Source organism: Xylocopa sonorina, chromosome 1, assembly GCF_050948175.1.
Source record: "Xylocopa sonorina isolate GNS202 chromosome 1, iyXylSono1_principal, whole genome shotgun sequence".
Taxonomy (NCBI): domain Eukaryota; kingdom Metazoa; phylum Arthropoda; class Insecta; order Hymenoptera; family Apidae; genus Xylocopa; species Xylocopa sonorina.
This window is the reverse complement of record NC_135193.1, coordinates 12,746,616-12,759,391: the sequence shown is the minus strand read 5'-3', so window position 1 is coordinate 12,759,391 and position 12,776 is coordinate 12,746,616.

The following is a 12,776-nucleotide window of genomic DNA, read 5'->3' as shown; positions in this document are numbered from 1 at the left end:
AGGTGTCACGGTGTACGGAAGGGCAGTTCGTCACGGAGCCGGAACCGTTTCCAAAATTTAGACTTTTGGGTTAAAATACGGTAGTTGTTTTTTCATCTGCCGGCAGGCCTTATTGTCTGTTCTCCGGGCCGGAAAATAAAGATTTATGTGTTTACCGGCTGCGGACACTCGTTTCCTCGAGCTGGAAATACGGTATTTGCGTTTTTTTTCCCTCTTCCACTGCCTCGCGGGAAAAGGGGTAAAGCGCGGTAAAAATGTGAAGTCAGCCGCCTTTTATGGCGGGAGGAATTTTTAACCCTTACAAAATCCTTCTGGCGGAAGGGTTACACGGGATGCAGCATGCCTGCGCGAGTCAAAATATTGCTTTATTGAGGTGCTACCCCTAATTCCCGGTAAAGGGTTCCCCGAGCGAACGGGTTGAAGCTACGCCGTGGAAAAGAAAAAAGGAAACACCGTGGAAAGACTAAGCTCGCCTTGACTCGGACGTTTTGCAGTTGACTTTAGTGTTTTACTGGAATTCCATAAACGCTAGAAAGGGTTACAGTTAGGTTCCCGAAATCCGTCGTTTCAAATCGCAGTTCGATGCAGGCCTGTTGTAAAACATTTCATCAGCCGCTTTCACCTTGCCGAGAATATTTTCTTTACCCCCTCTTTTTCCTTTTTTTTTTTTTTTTTAACAATCCATGTACCGTTGGCTTTATTATTTTTGCCATGGACGAAATACCGACCGTTCACAGTGGAATTGGGGTGCGCCGCTAGAGCTTACGGTTCTCTGACTTTGACAGGATAAAAAAAATCGCAAAAAAAAATTGACCTTTTAACCGTAAAGTTAACTGGATTCCACGGTTGACACATTTTTTCGATGTTCACGGCTACGGGAAACGGTACTCGGTCGTTCCTAGCCTGCTGCAGGATATTTTTTGGCTTCGATGGAATATTCGCGTCCGACGAAAATTTTTGTTTCGATTCGAATACTTTAGGACGAATAACTGGGTGTACAAGTAAATTGTATTTTATAATCGATACAATCGATCGCAATTGATCGTCCACTGTACTCGTTATAATCGCGCGAAAAGCATTTGCAACAGATCGAAAAGGAAGGGGGGAAAAAATTGATTCAAACTGTAACAAGGCATCCCTTAGAAGCATTGAAACATTGTCCTGTTAACGAACCGTGCGATTCACCCGTGGCTCCCTTAATTACGTAATTCGACCCGGGCGCCAGGGTAACAAGCGAGCAAAGGATCGATCAATGGCAAGGAAAAAACTCGCGGGGTCCACGGTGAAAGAAACGAGGTTTGGACTTCCACTTGCTGGCCGATTCATCCGATCTTTATAGCTCGTAAATGGTGTTGGGAACACGAAAACCGCGGCGTGCACCGTGCACCATTGCCGCCGTATTATTTACGCGTTTTATACGTCAGCCAGAACACGATGGAAACGCCCATCGCGCAAATTACACCGCTACCACCGGCATCTGCAGGTTTCACTGTGCGACGACGTAACTGGGAGAACGAAACGGGCGAAAAGTGGCGAAAAAACGGGACGTCAGGTGGTCCAAAGGCGGAGAAATAGTAAGGAAGTTCATTTCTCGACGCGTTAAGATTCAGTGATGGAACTATGCAATTTTACTATTAAAGGGTTGAACGACATTATCATCTTCAAGAATCATATGCCACACATCCGAGCTTTATTCTCTGCCAATCGTTAGTTGGCAACAAGTTTTTTCGTTCACAAAAAGGGGACATAACCGTAAAGGTGGTCAAAATGGTCGACACAGTCATCGAGAATTGTCCAAGCGAAGCCGAGGGAGGCTCTAAGCGTCGAAAAAGAGAACGAGAGCGGTCTGCTTGCTCGCAATTGGGCCATTTCTGGTGGCGATGACGCTTTCTCGGAACTGTTCGACGACAGGCCAAGAATAATTATACCATGGACTGACTATTCGGTTGGACAACGAGTACCTCGTCTAAAGTGTAACACCGTCGCGGGCACGGAACAGAGAAAACAGGCCGTGGCCGGTCGAATCGTAAATTAGGGAATACGGCCTCCATTCTCCGTCCGACAAAGAGCACCGATTTAAACTGTAACAGCAAGGAGAAACAGATCCCACGCCCGCGTTACGGTTCGTCGTAATAAATTATTTTTCGTCTCGTAACATCCAGCCAGCGTCGCGCCCCTCGTCGCCGCGAGGGGACGCAGAGCACGCAGTGGGGAGAGAGAGAGGCCGCTGTAAAATTTGAGGCCCGTTTTCCGTAACTGTACCGAGAAACGGGTTAAAAGGCACTAAACCAATTTCCGAGGAAATTTACAACTGAAGCACCGGTAAAATGGTGCGCCGTTTGCGCAAGCCTGCTAAAAATGGTCCCAACTTTTGACCATTTTTATGCCTTCCCTTCTTCCTGCTTCGTCCACTCTACTTTCCTTTTATTTCTATTCCTTACTTCTCTTTGCGCATCTCGAACGATCGCATCTCGAGTGATCACAACCCTTTACTTTTTGAGATTAGATATTGATAGATCAAGATAACGAAACTCTGAACGTTGGTTTCTGCTATTATTTTTAACCAACCCTTCTCATCTGTAGTACGATACAAGTACGAAGGTGTATAAGAGCCCTGGGTTAACCCTCTTCGAGCCAACAGTTGCTTGTTTTCGAGAAAGTAGAACTCTTTGGGCCAACTGAAAGCTATTCCCTTCATCTCAAGGGGAACGACGGTAGCCCGTTCCCTGTTAAACCGAGAAATTCGGTCTGACGTTTAACTAGAGCAGGTATTTGCCTGGCCGTCGTCTAGAATAAAAGTTTCAATCGGTTCCAGACTTTCGAATAGAAGCGTAGGGTTCGTCGAAGGGAAGGGGGTTCTCTAGGCTGAAACGGGGCTTACTTTGGGGAAAAGGATTTCAACCTTGGCCGTTCCGTTGCGAGGCTTTATTATTTTATGCAACTGGAGCACGCTCCGGCATTGTGCAAGGGAAATTCGTCTTTACGACGTAATTGTAGGTTAGGGTTAAAAATCTTCACCCTTTCCGTGAAATATGGAAGACGGTACGAGTTTATGGGCGACCAATATTGTTCTCAGATGAGCTTTGCTCCAGTTGTAAATAACGCTTCCGGATAAGGGTTGATTTTTCGTAGGATTCTTGGAACTGGCGCTGCGCCGCACGTTGCCCAACCAACCACCCCAGTCCGAGTGCCAGTAAATATCGAGCATTGTCCGACGGTTTACCTCTTTCCGGGGCAATTCTCGTCAGGGTCGTCCTGGAAATGTGATCGTGTCAACAGGATTTTCGAGACCTCCGGGCCACCTCGAAATGCTGATTGCTCTCGGACAATTTACGTTTCTCCAAGTCCTGAAACGGGGAACGAACTTTATCTAAATTAATATTTTTTCTTCCTTATCGTTCCTTTTTTATTAATCCTCTTTTTACTATTTCTGTTATTAAAAATAATATACGTTCCCACTCTAGTAAAAAGCACACTATAAATTACTCCAATTTTAAACGACGCGACATAAACCGTCTACGATGTGGAATTTTTTTACTAAAACGAATTCCCGAATATCCCATTCCGTTCCAATTACAGTGAATCTTCGCAAACGATCTGGAATACCTCCCTCGCATCGCAGGAAAAATCTTCCCCGGGCGAACCTTTTACAATTCCTCCCTCCACCCTCTCCGTATCCAATCACATTACATCTGTTCAATAAACCCACGCGAATTACATACGTATAAAACTTTATTGCCCCGCGCTGGCGCGGCCAATATAAATTCGAACGATCCCACGCGATGATTTTCTGCGCGGTGCATACCTGACCGTTCGAGCGACGGGAAACCTGCGAGCCCGGGGGCCGGATCCCGAGAGGTCAACAGGGTCCCGCATGCCCGACCTGCTCGAGGGTGCCTCCCATTAAACCAATAATGACGCAGAGCCCTCGATACAAATACGGGCAAATGTAATTCAGACCGTGGAGAGTCGTCCTTGCTTGTTTCAAGAGGGGTCCCGGGCACACTGGGTTTTATGATAAAAACGCCGCCGTTTCTGGAACAGATTTTTACGATTTTTGCAGTCCGGAACAGTTTACGAGAGGAACCAGAGCCATAACGTTTTTGTAGGTCGACGAATTTTTCCCGAAAACAGGGCCCAGAGCGACCTTAAACCGTCACCGCTTTTCAGAGCGCCTCGACAGATTATTTTAAGTGCCCAAACTGTCTTTTTCGGTACAGTTTTCCGCGTTATTACGGTCACCCAAATAAAACGCAAACGTTCGTGGAGCCGTGGCACTATTTCATACATCCGAGCCATTTTTAAGCGAAACAAACTCGTGACGTTATATTGGCCCCAGCACTGGACCTGGATTATATACGAACCGATCCCATTCTATTATTCACCTGGGACTCGACAGCACTTCTTTTTATGCCTCGCTCATTGTTGCTCGTGCAACGCTCGCGATGGTCAACGGGGGTGTCGCCGACTCCGTCGTAAACTTCCTGTTCCGGATACAGAAGAACGCGGCGAACCCAAAAACATGCTCGAGTCTTTCACGGCACACTCCAGTTTTTACTATTATTAGAGCAATTTTTTTTCTCTTTTGCCACAGACTAAGCGAAGCGTGGCACGGCACGCGTCGTCTTCGTGCTCTCCTTCTCGATTTATTGGGGCTGCGCCACCGCTGGGCTCTGTTCAGCCCTCGCTCCCCTTCTTCCTTCTCTTTTTCTACTTTCATTTTTTCCCTACCTTTTTTTTTCCTCCACGCAAAGTCACGACGGAGTCGTGGAATTATAGCGCGGAAGAGGAGACACTGCTCGAGACACGTATAATGAGACTGCGCCGTGAACTCTTCCACGGAACTCTCTGGCACTCGTTCGAAACTCGAATACTGTTTCTACCCCGAGCTGATGGAAACGCGCGAAATTGGATATCGCGCTCTCGAGGGATCGTAGCCCGTTCTCGCTCGAATTTTCCACGCGATAGATTGAACTAACGAATATTTCATTTATCGGAGGGGGTGAAGATGGGGATTTATCGCGTAGACTCGTAAAATCGACGGTGAGGGGTGTTGGTGATTCTTTCGCGTTACGTACATTCCAGTCGTTCTCGACTATTTTACAAGGCGATCATTTTTTGCAGAAATTTTTAAAGACGATGCCGGTAAATCGTGAGAATCTTTTCGTCGGTGCAATTTTAAAAGTGGTTGCATTGTTTTAAGGAGAACGCGCGCAGTTACGAAGATTAGAAGGGCATTCCCGAGGGAAAGAAAGGCAGGACGAAAGTCGGCGCAATAAAGGCTCCTGGACGATTAATTAGTGCAATCTCGTTTCTTAATACGTTCGTCATTTTCGTGGAGAATTTCACCGGTGCCGAGGGAAAGAACTGTAATTAGTCGAGGCGGACTGTAATTTCTTGCCGTGACAGGTGACGCGAACCCGTTATTACATTGACAATGGCCGGTTATTATACTGATTGCGCAAGGAATGCGTCCGTTCGGCCAACTTAATTAAACATTTAATTAAAAGCTAATGTTATGGATCCGCGGCGGCAAGTGTACGCGCGAGCCACGTTGTATCCTTCACCCTCATTAACTACGTCAATTAGCCCCGTGACGGATTACGAGGAGCGGAATCGCTGCCGTTGTTCGATCGACCGGGCCAATTAAAACTTCCAAGTTTAACCAATAAAATACGGAACACGGTTGAAACCTTGGAGTGTAGCTTTGGTAAATTGCTGACACTGTCTGATTCGAGTTTGATCAACTTGTTCCACGAAATTTTCAAAAAGTTCAGTAACAAAGAATGGAAACTAAGATCGTGAAACGAGAAGAAATCGATGAATCGCGCCACGATTTTTTAAACCTCGTTCCATCATCATCGACTCGTCGTCGCGATCATGAGACTCTCGCCCCGAGGGGATGAAGCATGAAAGACTCCCGCGTGTCCTCGCGTCTTCGTCGATCTCGTAATCCGTTCCTGGACTCGAAACACTCTCGCGAGGCACACACACGATCGCCTTGTAATCCGTTTCTCGGCTCGAAACGCTCTCGTGCCGCACGCACACACGATCGCCTTGTAAATCCGTTTCCCAACTCGAAATACCCTCGCGAACCTCACACACGCACACGACCACCGGTACGAGCTGTTTTTTGGTCGCGAGTGTTCCACCGGCTCGTCTCTTTGATCACCGATTATATTTATTGCTGGTAATTGCCTGTTGCGTGTCCCTTGTACCGTGGTAATTGCCTCTGCTTTACGAGCAGACGTGTGATTGATAAAACGAGAACGGTAAGGGTGGTTTTCTCGCGTTTCGACTTTAAATGGCCGTGTGTCTCTTTACTTTGTAGGAGAATAATTAGATAGCTATTCAGTTTCATTATTAGCGATTGTTACGCCGTATATAACCGTTGATTGAAACATTTCTTCGCGTAACAAACAGTCTATGAATAATTTAACGTGGCTCCGTTCAGCGACTTATTCTGTATACACTTGTCTCCGAATGAAACATCGAATGTGTCGCTTTTTAAGCATCCGAACGTGACTCTGAAAACATCGCCGACAAAAAGGTAGACTAAACAGGGGCCGCTGCTGGTTTTCGTAAATATCATTAACGCGCATTCACCCTTTCGATGACAGAAGGCTTCCTAAACGGAAACCTTGCCGTTCTTTGCTCCTTTTATGTGAAACAGATGTACCGAAAGCTCTGCCCGACGTTACGGCAACGGTTCTGGTGCGTGTTAACGTCGATAGACGCCTTTTTCAACAGCGTACGTATGTATGTATATATATACCTTCCACTTCTCCGGTCTTTCGTTCTCCTACTGAAATCTAATAGAGGCTGTAGCTTATTTATTGGGAACAGAAGAGCGCCAATTACTCCTAAAGGGCGCCTGTGTTTCTCGTTATTATTTCGTCATCGATGTTCACGCCTGGCCGCGACACATCGTCCGCTTCCGTTCACTCAAATTGGCCTTTTTTCCCCGTTTCCAGAGCCGTGTAATTTAGATGAAACACGTGCGGGTAGCTTGTAATCACCTCGTTCGAAAGATTATGGTAACAGGAAACTGGTACGAGTCGGTTAAGAAAATATGAAAACGATTAACGCTGAAGTTTTCCTGGTAGAATTGCCGGTAGTAACTGGTCTCGGACGTCCTCAGACGGTTAATGGTCCCGATTGAATGAAAATAGAACGATTCCCAGAAGATTTCCAATTAACTTCGTAGGGCTCTATTTCTATCGATTTTTCCATTTTTTTCCGTCATTCGCTTCAACGCACTTTGCAAACTGTTCGATATTAATTCGGTGCCGTTTGCGATTAATTATCCTGGACTTGGAGCGGAGTAGGGGCGATCAATTTTCCAGCGATAGCACCGCCTTCTGCTTCTTCTTTCGAGTAACGATCGATTTTTCCCAAGATCGATGCTCCGGGGGCGAGTTAGAGGCGTTGCTCATCGATAGCTCGAGTGGATCGGTTCTCGTGGCACCGCGAAAGAGGTTTTAAGAGTCGCAAAAAGCTCCCCCGGCCGTGGTGTACGGTGGAACGTGCGTTTGACTGCGGACAGGCAGTAAAAGGCGGTAACTTGAAAGAGGTTTTCCGTGAAAGGAGTGGTCCTGAGCAGCTACCTTTTGTCGAATCTTTGTCGGCGGATCTTAGGGCCCTCCGGTAGGCGTCGTGCACTTCACAAGCCCCCTCCTTTTCACCACTCCTGCCCCTCTTGTAATTGAATCGATTCGATAATCATGAAATATCGCTGTCATATCTCAACCGGCTCCGTGGCGATTCCATTATTTTCTCGGTCACGTTCTGCCTTTGGCTTAGTGAAATTCAATTCGATTATTTACGAACAGGGTGATTCCATCGCGTCGAATGAATTCTGGGATGAATCACCCCCGAACGCTTTCTCATCTCCATCAGATTTCCAAACGTCAATTTCATTTTACCGTGTACGCTCGGAAAATCAATTCTAGTGGCAACATTAATCCCTTGGATTACCCCAGGACGAGATGAGAGCGAGCGAGCGTGCGTCCTCGATCGACTTGAGTCTCCGAGCACGCAAACGTCTCCAGGAACGTTAATAAACATTTCTGGCAGCCAGCGTCCGGTACCTGGAACGCGGCCAGCGCATTATGCAGCGCGTTCACTCCCACGAGTTCGAGCAGGTTTTAACAACAATCGGCAGAGTTCGATGGGCGGGGTCGGCCGGTCCGGGTCGCAGATAGGGCTCGGCTGTGCGAAGTGTGCGAAAAGTTAATTGAAGCCGCCGCTTTTCCACGGCTAGCCGGGCACAATGAGCGGCATTGTCCGCGCCCTGTCGTGCTCGTGAGGGGTGTTTTATTATGGGGGCTGTGCGACGCGGGGTTCGAGGCGCGGCAGTCCTCGAGTCCTCGAGCGGGTGAGGAAATGCTGCGGGAATATTCATGGCCGCGGCATGAAATCGGTGGGCGTGCTGCGAATAATTCAACCGCTACGCGGTGGAACAACTTTCGTAAACGCTGTTAAATTCGTCGCTTGATGCGTCGATTTCATGGATTCGTTTTTCTTTCTTTCTTTTACGGGGATCGAAGGTAAGACTCGATAAGTATGCCGGAGTGCGACTCGTTTCCTCCATCGTGACGGCTAGACGTCACGCTGATTTCGTTTTCTTTCTTGTGGTGAGGATTTTAATTTGTTTTCGACATATGCGTATATGTTAGCGACTCTTGACAAAAGGAAAAGGTGGATATAGAATTGGAGGTATTAAATTGATATAGGAAAGCGTTGATTAAATGTGTAGTTAGTTGCGTTAAAGCGAAGGTTTAAAAAAAAAATTAATTTTTTCTCGTCCAACAGGGATGTTCGTTTTGTTATTTACGGGAGCTTTCTATTTACAGAACTGAAAAACGGTGATTCAATAAACACGGGTCGGAATTGAATCGAATGAAATTTCAGCGAACCTACGTTTAAATTAAATTTAACGTCGAAGCTCGTTAGTTAAATTTGTACTCGATTCCCGATAAAATTTCATTCCGGTAGAAGCGTATCGGTTTTTACTCAATTAAACATTTTTCTTTTATTACCGTCGCTGGTAAACTAAAAGGCTCGCAGACACATCGAATTTTCTGGCAAATTAGTACGATATCGAGAAGATCAAATTTTCGAAATTTACAATGGAAACTGCTGCTCGAACACGCGACACCGGGATGCAGAAAACGTGGCCACTCGCGAACACGCGGAGTCAGGGGGTGCGCTCTGGGTGCGGTGAAAATGGCCGCGGGTCCGGCAAGTCGAATCATCGACGCGCGACGATCTCCTCGCGTTAGGCTGGGAAAGTTTCGTCGACGTTTCCGGCGACGCCAACAGCCGAGGAAGCTTTGGTGCGCCGGGTCAATTATTCCCTGGCTACTTAAGGCATATCCCCGTGGCCGTAGAGTCGCGCGACCGGACGGCCGCATAGAAATACGTCGCCGCGTCGAATCGTCGATTTCACGGAGACCGATGCGGCTTTTGCGGGCTTCTCCGCCCACGACCGCGCTCTCTGCCCGCCGTTTTACAATGTCCCTTCGTTAAGAAGGAGGCAGCTGCGACCGTTGTGCGTCTTAAAAATAGCCGCAGCCTTGGATTTCATTAAAATTTTCGTCGAACAACGTCCATGGACGCGACGATTTCTTCCAGATACCGCACGATTCCACATGACCACGGGGGGAGGAGGGAGGTTATGGCGGCACTAAGAGCAACTTTGGGCGGTGGTCAGTGAAAGGGTATTAGGAAATGATTCGAGGGTTTCGGCGTATAATGCCGGTTACGGTTAGAGAATGTAGGCCACCGATCGAGGCCTGTTCTAATGGGGAATTGAGCAATTTGTATTGGTTACTTAATGTAGGGTACGTAGGTTGCTAATACGGGTATTGTCGAGCAGAATGTACGAGAGGATTTGTGGGAATTCTTGGCTTTGGTCGCGATCTTAAGTTCAGTTACTTAGGATTATGCGCGGGCGGAAGGGTTTCGGAGATGTACGCGTGTATTAAACCGAGTCGGAAGCAGTTAACGTGGCTTTATTCCTTAATGACATACTAAAGTACGAGCTTCTGAACAGCTTTGAGGTTCAACCGTGCGCTGAAATCTGAATTAGAATATTCGTACAGGAATTAATATCTCCATTTACGCTATGTCATCTGCGATTACAAGAAATCTTCCACCAGCAACTTTCTCTGGGTTTCTGTCAAGTTTGTGAAGGATCTTGTTTCCATCGACAATGATAAACTACAGACTGACTTTAGAAACGCGTAACAGTAGCGTGGAACGAGGGTGGAACGATGGATTTTCACGGAATTTTCCATTCTGAAAAGCAACCGACACTCGGTCGAGCTCGCGGATTCGACAAAAATCCAATGTTCGCTTCGGTTGGACGATACTTTAGGCCACAATCACATGTGCTGGGCGCAGAGACCCGTGTGTGTGTACACAAAGACGGGGAGTTTCTAGTGGGAACCGTGAAAAATCGGGAAACCCGGCCGGATCACGAGCGGATCGCATCTGGTAACGACCAGGGTGAATTCACGAGCAGCCTTCTGTGTCCTGAAAGAGCTTAAAACCGGCACTCTCTCCCGCTGCATCTCTGTAACTCTTGGCCAGTGTTTGCTGCGGCGAAATCACCGTTTCCAAGGTGCGCGGAAATCGGTTGAATGCCGATTCGAAATCCGTGACGGTCCCGGGCATCGTGGATCCCTTTCAGGGACGACCGAATCTAATCAGCTCGCTCGTCATCTGCCGATCTTTGATGCTGCTTCGGTTTCTTCAACGGCGGAGAAGATATATTACGTGCTCGCTGCGTCCGCGAGAAGTACCCGAAATTGTGGCCTCTGCAAGGTGTCCAGAAAAAAGGTCGCAGCGTTCACCTGGCGGAATAAACGACGTTTGACCAACGACAGTAGGCAGGAAGACCGAAGAACGCAGAAATTTTTAAAATATACAAATTTATTTCTATCTGATTCACTATTTATATAAACTTACGATCAACAATAATTATTCAAACGTCCTCGGAACCCATACTTGGACGCATGCACCGATATTTACTCTGTTTTATTGAATTAAAGTTTCGGACAGGCTACCGTGAAAGTTGGCCGTGCAAAAAACCGCCCATCGTCAACGTCTTTATTCTACTTCGCCCAGACGAGTTTCCCTCGACGTAATACGACGAAAACTGAAAGGATTGGGAGAGAATCCCCGGCAGACCTTGTAGCCAGATTAGGACCGGAAATAAAATTATTCGAAAGCTGGAAGGCCCTCGAAAAAAAGGTCGATCTCTCGGCCAAGAAACGTCGTTGACTAAAAACTAGCCTCCTTTTACCGGGCAATGATCGTTCCCGTAAATACAGCGAGGGCTGGACAGTTTACCAGTTTACGGCCACGAAAGATTACTTTACAGTGAGCGATCGTAAAGCAATCCGGAAGAAATCGGTCGGTCGCCTTAGCAGCTACGAGCACATTATTACGAATTGTCCGTCGCCATTGGGGACAATCGGGAGGCCGTGCTTGCGACCGTGCATTTTGCGCCGCGAAGGTTGATGCAACTTTACTGCCACCTCGCTCTGAGATGAATCTGCGGCGGAGAGTGGCGAGGATGGAAAGAAAAAAAGGTCTGGGGTGGCGGGAAAAGGAGGGAAAAAATAATGTGTTTACGAGGGTTTGAAGACCTTCATACATTTTCGCGCAACCTGGCCTCGTCGTATATCACTGGAACGAAAACTGGAGAACAGCGAGAAAGAGAAAGAGAGAGAGAGAGAGAGAGAGCAGTTAGCGAGCGGAAGTTTCGAGGGGGCTGAAAGTAGCGGGACAGGAGGGCGGGAAATGTTCGTTGCGGTGAAAACGCGAGACCATGGTCTGTTTGCGGACCTCCTAACGTTTCTGGCCATATTTCTGGCCATAAATACACCAGACCGTGGTCAAAATATGACAAGACATACCCTCCCCCCGTTCTTTCTCTTCTCTCGGCTCGTCATTGGGACAGATAGAGGTTGCTCGAGGTGTACCCGAGGAAATCGTTGTCCTTGGGAAAATCATCTTCTGCGGAAGCCCGAGCTTTCGTCACGCTGATTTCCAAGGTTGGTTTTAAAACGATGTCCCCTTGGATGCGCTTCTGAAATTTTCCCTCGGAGATAAGAAGCGATGTCAACTATCGTTGGTGGGGAAATTGCCGTGAAAATGAAGATGGATTTTCGGGAGCTGCGTTGTTGACGCTGACGATGAGCAGCTCGGTTATTCTACCTGGCAATATTATTTTATTCGGCGGAACGCGATATTAATATTTTTTAGTAAGGAAATAAACGTGGCCATCTATAGGCATTGACTGTGAAATTACAGTGATTTCTCTATGGACACGTTTTAAGAATATTCACGGTGCAGACACAAATGAGATAAATAAGAAACCCTAAGAATGCCTGATTACCTTATTTTCATCTGGATTCAACATAAATCACGGGTCTGATATAATAGTTAATAGCGGTCTGGAGACCATAGTTTCGTCGAGGAATAAAACAGGCCGCAGAACCGCGGATCCCGTAGGCTTCAGTGACCAGAGTGCAATTGCCTCGTGGCGCCTGCATAAATTACCATATGATTTACGTTGCAGTTATTACAACTGAACGCATATACGGGGTGAATCGAAAAGGCAAGCGCGACGTTTCTCGGTGAACAGTGAAATCAATTCCGATTGATTCCGTATCGATGAAGAGAATAGTTAACAGAATAGAAAACGGACGCAACGCTGTCTAAAATAACGCTGTAAAATAAAAATCAATCTTCGTAAAAACCTG